The sequence below is a fragment of the Molossus molossus genome, unplaced genomic scaffold (genome assembly GCF_014108415.1).
Source record: "Molossus molossus isolate mMolMol1 unplaced genomic scaffold, mMolMol1.p scaffold_m16_p_17, whole genome shotgun sequence".
Lineage (NCBI taxonomy): Eukaryota > Metazoa > Chordata > Mammalia > Chiroptera > Molossidae > Molossus > Molossus molossus.
This window is the reverse complement of record NW_023425352.1, coordinates 41393595-41402032: the sequence shown is the minus strand read 5'-3', so window position 1 is coordinate 41402032 and position 8438 is coordinate 41393595. Positions and strand designations below refer to the sequence as shown.

The 8438-nt window shown below is 37.2% G+C and overlaps 1 pseudogene; it reads left to right on the top strand.

The window, feature by feature from the left end:
* Positions 1-4494: 4494 nt before the first annotated feature.
* LOC118632736 lies at positions 4495-8200 on the top strand (annotated as a pseudogene).
* Positions 8201-8438: the final 238 nt, after the last annotated feature.

Sequence of the window (8438 nt, the reverse complement as noted above, 5' to 3'; positions counted from 1 at the left end):
TTATTTTGCTGCTGTATGACTTCTTTGTGTATTTCAGATATGAACCCCTTATCAGATATATGATTTGCAATTATTTTCTCCCATTCCATAGTTTTCTTTTTTGTTTTTCTGAGGTTTCCTTTGCTATAAGAAGCTATTTAGTTTGAGATAGTCCCATTTGTTTATTTTTGCTTTTGGTGCCAGAGTAAAAAAATCATCCATCACTAAGTCCTATGTCAAGGAGTTTACTGCTTATGTTTTCTTCTAGAAGTTTTATAGTTTCAGATCTTATGTTCAAGTCTTTAATCCATTTTGAGTTAGTTTTTGTCCACGATGCAAGATAGTGGTCCAGTTTCATTCTTTTGCATGTGGCTGTCCAGTTTTTCCAACACCATTTATTCAAAAGGCTGTTCTTTTCCAATTGTATATTCCTGGCTCCTTTGTGATAAATTAATTGACGAAAAGTGTGTGGGTTTATTTCTGAGCTCTCTAATTCTGTTCCATTGATCCATGTGTATGTTTTTATGCCAACACCATACTGTTTCCATGACTGGAAATCAGAAAGCATAATGCCTTAAGAATGCTTTAGCTCTCTGAGGTATTTTGTGGTTCCATACAAGTTTTAGAACTATAATTTCTACTTCTGTCAAAAAATGCCATTGGAATTTTGATAGGGATTGCACTGAGTCTGTACATTTCTTTGGGTAGTATGGACACTTTAACAATATTCTTCAATCCATGAGCATTGAATATCTTTCCATTTATTTGTGTCTTCTTCCACTTCTTTTGTTAATGTCTTACAGTTTTCAGTATGTAGATCTTTCTGCTCCTTGGTTAAATTTATTCCTACATATTTTATCCATTTTGATGTAATTATAAATAGGATTTTTTTTTCAATTACCGTTGACATGTAATATTGTATTAGTTTCAGGTGTACAAGGTGATCAGACATTTATATAACTTTCAAAGTGATCACTCAATAAGTCTAATATCTATCTGACACCATACATGGTTACTGCAATATTACTGGCTATATTCCTTATGCTGTATTTTGCATTCCTGTGACTGTTTTTATAACTGCCAATCTGTACTTCTTAATTCCTTCATCTTTTTCACCCATCCTCCCAAACTTCCTCCTATCTGACAATTATCAGTTTGTTTTCTGTATCTGAGTTTGTTCCCATTTTGTTCATTTATTGTTTTTCAGATTCATATGATACCTGTATTTCTCAGTCTGACTTATTTCAGTTAGCATAATACCTTCTGGTTTGTCCATGTTGTTGCAAATGGCAAGATTTTATTCTTTTATTATGGCTGAATAATATTCCATTGTGTGTGTGTGTGTGTGTGTGGATATAGATGATATAGATATAGATATTTCATCTCTTCTTTTTCCATTCATATGTCAGTGTATACTTAGGTTATTATAAATAATGTTGCAATGAACATAGGGGTGCATATATCTTTCAAATTACTGTTTTGATTTCTTCAGAAAAATACCCAGAAGTGGAATTGCTGGGTCATATGGTAGTTCTATTTTTTATTTTTTGAGGAAACTGCCTACTGTTTTTCACAGTAGCAGTACCAATATACAATTCCACCAGTAGTGCATGAGGGTTTTATTTTTTCTCCACACCCTCACCAATACTTGTTTTTTGTTGACTTATAGCCATTCTGACAGATGTGATGTGATAGCTCTTTGTGGTTTTAATTTGCATTTCCCTGATGATTAGTGATGTTGAGCATCTTCTCATATGTCTATTGGCCATCTCTATGTCCTCTTGGGAGAAATGTCTACTCAGGTCCACTGCCCATTTTTAATCAGGTTGTTTGGGGTGTGTGTGTGTGTGTGTGTGTGTGTGTGTGTGTGTGTGTTGGTGTTAAGTTGTATGAGTTTTTTAAATATATATTTTGGATATTAACCCCTTATCAGATGTATAATTTTGGTGAACATCTCCCATACAGTAGGTTGTCTTTTTGTCTTTTTGTTTTGTTGATGATTTACTTCACTGTCAAAAACTCTTTACTTTCAAGTAGTCCCACTTGTTTATCTTTCTTTTATTTCCCTTGCCCAAAGAGACATAGCCAAAAAAATATATTACTAAAAGCGATGTCAAATATTTTACTGCCTGTGTTTTTTTAAGGAATGTTATGGTTTCAGGTCATACATTTAAATCTTTAATTCATTTTAGTTTATTGTATATGGTATTACAAAATGATCCAGTTTTATCCTTTTGCATGTATCTGTCTAATTTTCCCAGCACCATGTACTGAAGAGACTCTTCTTAGTTATCTTTCTCATAGTTCGTTATTGGTGTCTAGAAATGCAGTATTCTGTGTATACTGATTTAGTATCCTGCAACTTTAAGAATTTATTTATTCCAACCATTTTTTGGTGGAGTCTTTAGGGTCCTCTATATATAATATGTCATCTGGAAATAGTAACAGTTTTACTCCTTTCCTTCCAATTTGGATGCCTTTTATTTCTTATTCTTACCTAATTGCTCTAGCTAGGTCTTTCAATACTATATTAAATAAAGTGGAGGGAGTGGTCATCCTAAAGATGTTCCTTTAAAAGCCTGGCCAGTTTGACTCAGTGGTTAGAGCGTGGGCCCACAGACCAGAGAGTCCTGGGTTCGGTTCCTGCTAAGGGCACATACCTCAGTTGCAGTTTGTCCTCGCCCTGGTTGGGGTCATGTGGGTGGCAACCAGTCAATGTGTCTCTCTCACATTGATGTTTCTCTCTCTCTTTCCCTCCTCTCTCCCTCCTGCTCTATCTGAAGATAAATGCAAAAAAATGTTCCCGGATGAGGATAATAAAATAATAATAATAATAATAATAATAATAATAAAAGATGTCCATTTAAAGATGTGTGCATTTATGTCTTTAGATGATTTTCACTCATTTAAATATTATAATTCACTCATAGAATTTCAACAACTTTTCTTGTTGCACCAATAATTATACTTTTATAGGGTGGTGATCAGTTCTAAATGAGGTTTTAATCTATACATTCATGATATATATATAAAAAACCAATAATGAAAAATGTTAAGATCTATCTTTCTCATTACATTCCTGGGCATGTGACTTTGTCAAACTACTTGGTTTTGGCAAGTATCAATATCCTCATCTGTGAAAGTAGGGCCTAACTGCACAGCTGGCTGAAGTAAAATATTATGTTTTCAATTTCTGACATGTTGAGTTTGAGGAACCTTTACTAAATGCAGACATTTTCTAAGTAGGTAGTTGTATGTGTCTGTGTGTATATATGTGTGTCTCATAAGGTGTCATGGCAAGAAGTAGAAACTTGAAATTTATTTCTACATAAATATATCTGAGACTGGGGGCATAAATCATATTCCTGAGGGAGACAGTATGGAGTAGGCTGAGAAAAGGACCAACTGCTAGAATTCCAGGACCTGGAATAGTCAGTGGTCTGGTACATGAGCCGGAATTCTGTATTGAAAGCCCCGAAGGGAACGCCAGAGAAAGGGGGAGACCAGCAGAGGAAAGTATTATAAGCCCAGAGGAAATAATGTTGCAAGTGGAAATAATGAACATACGTAGAGGTCAAGTAAATTAAAGACAGAAATTGTCCAATAATTTTAATGGAATGGAGGTTAATTGGAAAAAGCAGGTGTGTGTGTTGAGGGGAAAGTGGGCCATTCGTCTAAGATATGAGTGAATTGAGAGTATTTAAATGTGAATGGAAAGGTTCCAGTTCCTTTGTTTCTACTTTCTTTCTCTACCTAAAATGTCTTAGCCCCATCTCTACCTATTTAAATTTACACAGCCTTACTGGCCCATTTCTTTCTTTTTTGGATGATATTTTATATGCATCAAGCTTTAATGGTAGCGACCTGAATCTACTCTAACTAGTTTAAGCAGAAAGGGATTTTGATAGGATATTACATAGATTACAATATCATTGTTAAACATTACAATGTGAGCTTCCTGGAATCACTTTCCAAAACAGCGCCACAAAGCTGCGTTTTGAAGAGAGCTGCTGCTCTGGCCACATCAGATATGTATGTGCTGATCAGCCATCTTAGGAAATAAAACTGTAAATAGATGCTATTCCCAAAAGGTAACTGATTAACATGTTTCTGTTGGCAGCTTATTATTCTAATAGAAAGAAGTTTTTATACTCATTCTCCATGTGTCCATGTTCAAAATTAATATGTAGTATTGATTTGCATCTTTCTAAATCAGCTGTATCTTGTATGTACTCACGTTGGCAGCACATATGCAGATTTATCTTGTATGATGATTTGTATTGTTCTACAACTTACTTTTGTACTTCTAAGTGGAATTATTAAGGAGGCAGTTGTATATAAGTCTCTGGAGATCAATATTATGTATGAGATTTTTATTAAAATTCATGCTGGATTGTACATCACTGTAAGGTTATCCAAAAATTCATTTATTTATTCTCCTGACTTGGGCAGTTGGTTTTTTTCATGATTTTCTCTCTTAAAAATGATGCAGTATCACTTCCCATTTCATCCGAGATGGAGTACTGGATTTACCCTTTCTCCGTAACAGCTGAAATGCTAGACCAAATATATATAATATGACATTGGACATCAGCCAACAAAGAACAGTGATCCTGAGACACCAGGAAGAAACGAGGTGACCCCTCTGGTGCCCTGATTTATTGCCTTTAGAGAATTTACACGTCTTGCCTCAGGAAGGGGTAACTTGGGCAAAGCTTGGTGAGATCTGGAGGCTGAGGAAATAGAACTGAGAGCTCCAGACCCTAAGAAAGTAAAGTTCACAGGACAGAATGACAGAGGGGAGAAATGTAAACAGGGAGGACTCTGGAGGTTTGCGGCAGGATGCAGCAGAGTTCTGGTCGGCACATGCTTGCTGTTAAAATATTGACAGCTGGGGCCCGGCCGGTGTGGCTCAGTGGTTGAGCATCGACCCATGCACCAAGAGGTCACCAGTTGGATTCCCGGTCAGGGCACATGCCCTGGTTGTGGGCCCGATCCCCAGTGGGGGGCATGCGGGAGGCGGCCAATCGATGTTTCTTATTCATCAATTTTTTATCTCTGTCTCCCTCTCCCTCCCTTTCTCTCTAAAATCAATAAAGAAAAAAAATACTGATGGCTGGGAATGAACTGTGCAAAAAGATTATTAAAAGACATACTAGAATTCCCACAGGACTGGAAATAGGGCTTGCGATTTTGTGTGTGTGTGTGTATGTTTGTTTTTTGTTTTTTGTTTTTTTCTGACAGAAAACATGGGGTTCCTGGATCAGAGACAAAATTTTAGTTACTCTGAATATATTTTGTCTGTCCCTCATAGTCTGATACCCCAAAGGGCAATGCACAGGGGTGGGGTGGTGGTAGGGGGGCAGAAATCACCTGTGTGTGCTTGGGGTTTGTGCAAGAGTGCTGACCTGCCCACCCCCCTCCAGAGAGAGGGAGACTATAACTTTTTAATATAAACATATGCTGTTTGGGAGATAAAGGGTGACGGTCCCTAAGTCAGTTATATAAATTGTTCCAGGGGACTTCATCTTTAACTCCCAAGACTTGTTTGACATTTAAACATCCTTTGATCCAGATACCAGCAGTCTTTCTTCAGAAAGCCCTGATGGTGTAACATGGTTTTATGTAGCATCGGTTCCTGACTCCTATTCCCATCAGCCAGACTAGAAAACCTTATAATTCGGAGGAAATTGGGTAAAGTAGTCAGAAGGCTCTGACCTCAGCAGTGGGTATTAATTATCTCTAGAATAAATGTCCTTATGGTCACACCTAAAAATTTAAAAGTAACACCTAAAATTATCAAACTTTCCAACAGTAATACAAAAGTATACAGCACCTAACAAGGTAAAAACATGCAATGCCTAGCATCTGATTAAATAATTTCCAAGCAATAAAGAGAAACAACATAAATATCCTCAATAAGAAAAATTAAAAATCAAAACTGACCCATACAAAAATGTTTCAATTAGTATACAGACAATTTTAAAAAGCTGTTATAATTGTTCCACGTGTTCAGAAAGCTAGAGGAAAATTAGAAGCATGGAAGAATAAAGACTTTCCTGATTTAAATTCTAGAGCTGAATACTATAATGCAGGAGACGAAATATGCACTTGATGGGATTAATAGACCAGATATTGTGGGCAAAAAGATTAGTTGATTAGTTAATTTAAAGACACAACAATAGAAACTATCCAAAATGAAACAGAAAGAAAAGGCTAATTTAAAAAAAAATTAAAAAGAAATAAACAACCATCAATGAGCTGTGTGTGCAACAGTTTCAAGCATTCATATGTGTAATTGGATGAGAGAAGAGAAAGGAGAGTAAAGAAAAACAATACTTGCAGAAATAATAGCTGAAATTTTCCAAATTTGATGAAAGTTATAAATTCTCAGATCCAAGATACTCAACAAACTCCAAGTGCAAGAAACATGAAAGAAACTAGAACAAGACACATAATCTCTTAAAAGCATCCAGAATAAAAACATGTCTTACCTACAGAGGAATAAAGATAAAGATGACAAGTAGATTTCTCTTGGAAACAATACCAGCAACAAGACATTGGAACAACCATTGTTAAAGTACCAAAAAAAAAATCTATAAAAATTCTAGAAGAAAATGCACGCAACAAAATTTCAGACATATGCAGCAGAATTTTCATTGATAACAACACCTAAGGCAACAGAAACAAAGGAGAAAATGAATACATGGGACTACATCAAACTAGAAAGCTTCTGCACAGCAAAAGAAACAACCTTCAACAAGGGATGGATCCCACTGTATGGGAGACCATAATCGCCAATGATGCATCAGATAAGGGGTTAATTTCTAAAATATATAGAGTACTCATACAACTGAACAAAAGGAAGACAACGAATCCAATTAAAAGGGCAGAGGACCTAAATAGACACCTCTCTAAACAGGACATACAAATGGCTAAGAGACATATAAAGAAATGCTCAATGTCACTAATCATCAGAGAGATGCAAATTAAAACAACTATGAGGTATCACCTCACACCTATCAGAATGGCCGCCATCAACAAATCATCAAACAACAAGTGTTGGTGAGGTTGTGGAGAAAAGGGGACTCTAATACACTGCTGGTGGGAATGCAGACTGGTGCAGCCACTGTGGAAAACACTATGGTGCTACCTCAAAAAGTTAAAAATTGAATTTCCATTTGACCCCGTGATCCCACTTCCAGGAATATACCCTAAGAAGCCTGAAACACCAATCAGAAGAATATATGTACCCCCATGTTCATAGCAGCACTATTTACAATAGCTAAGATCTGGAAACAGCCCAAGTGTCCATCAGTAGACGAATGGATCAAAAAGCCGTGGTAGAGTTCTCAGAGCTTCTTCCAACCGTGGGACTTCCCTTCCGTCTCACTCTCCGACTCCCCTCACAGCGTGGCCCCCAAACGCCAGTCTTCCCTGCCAGCTCAAACGAAGAAACCGCAACTGCCTCCTGCCCCCAAGCAGAGAAGAAGTCAGCCCCTCAGGAATTGCCAAAGGGAGAAAAAGAACAGCAAGAAGCAACCGAACATATTGATGAAGTACAAAATGAAATAAACAGACTTAATGAACAAGCCAGTGAGGAGATTTTGAAAGTAGAACAGAAATATAACAAACTCCACTAACCATTTTTTCAGAAGAGGTCAGAATTGATCGCCAAAATCCCAAATTTTGGGGTAACAACATTTGTCAACCATCCACAAGTGTCTGCACTGCTTGGGGAAGAAGATGAAGAGGTGCTGCATTATTTGACAAGAGTTGAAGTGACAGAATTTGAAGATATTAAGTCAGGTTACAGAATAGATTTTTATTTTGATGAAAATCCTTACTTCGAAAATAAAGTTCTCTCCAAAGAATTCCATCTGAATGAGAGTGGTGATCCATCTTCAAAGTCCACTGAAATCAAATGGAAATCTGGAAAGGATTTGATGAAACATTCAAGTCAAACACAGAATAAAGCCAGCAGAGACAGCATGAGGAACCAGAGAGTTTCTTTACCTGGTTTACCGACCACTCTGATGCAGGTGCAGATGAGTTAGGAGAAGTCATCAAAGATGACATTTGGGCAAAACCATTGCAGTACTACTTGGTTCCTGACATGGATGATGACGAAGGGGAAGGAGAGGAAGATGATGATGATGAGGAAGAGGAAGGGTTGGAAGATATGGGGGAGGAAGAAGAGGAAGACGAAGAAGATGACTAATGGAACACTGATGGATTCCAACCTTTTTTAATTGTCTCCAGTCCCTGAGAGCAAGTTGCAGTCTCTTCTTCCTCCTCTCGTCTTGTGCTCAGTCACCCTGTTTTTGAGGTCTCTTTTCTCTCCTTTACACGACGGTTCTTACCTTATTGCGGGGGGAGGGTGTACTTTGAGCAGAATACAGTGGGAAAAGAACCTCTGCCCCTTTTGGTTCCAAATTCAATTTTAGCCCTTCTTGTCT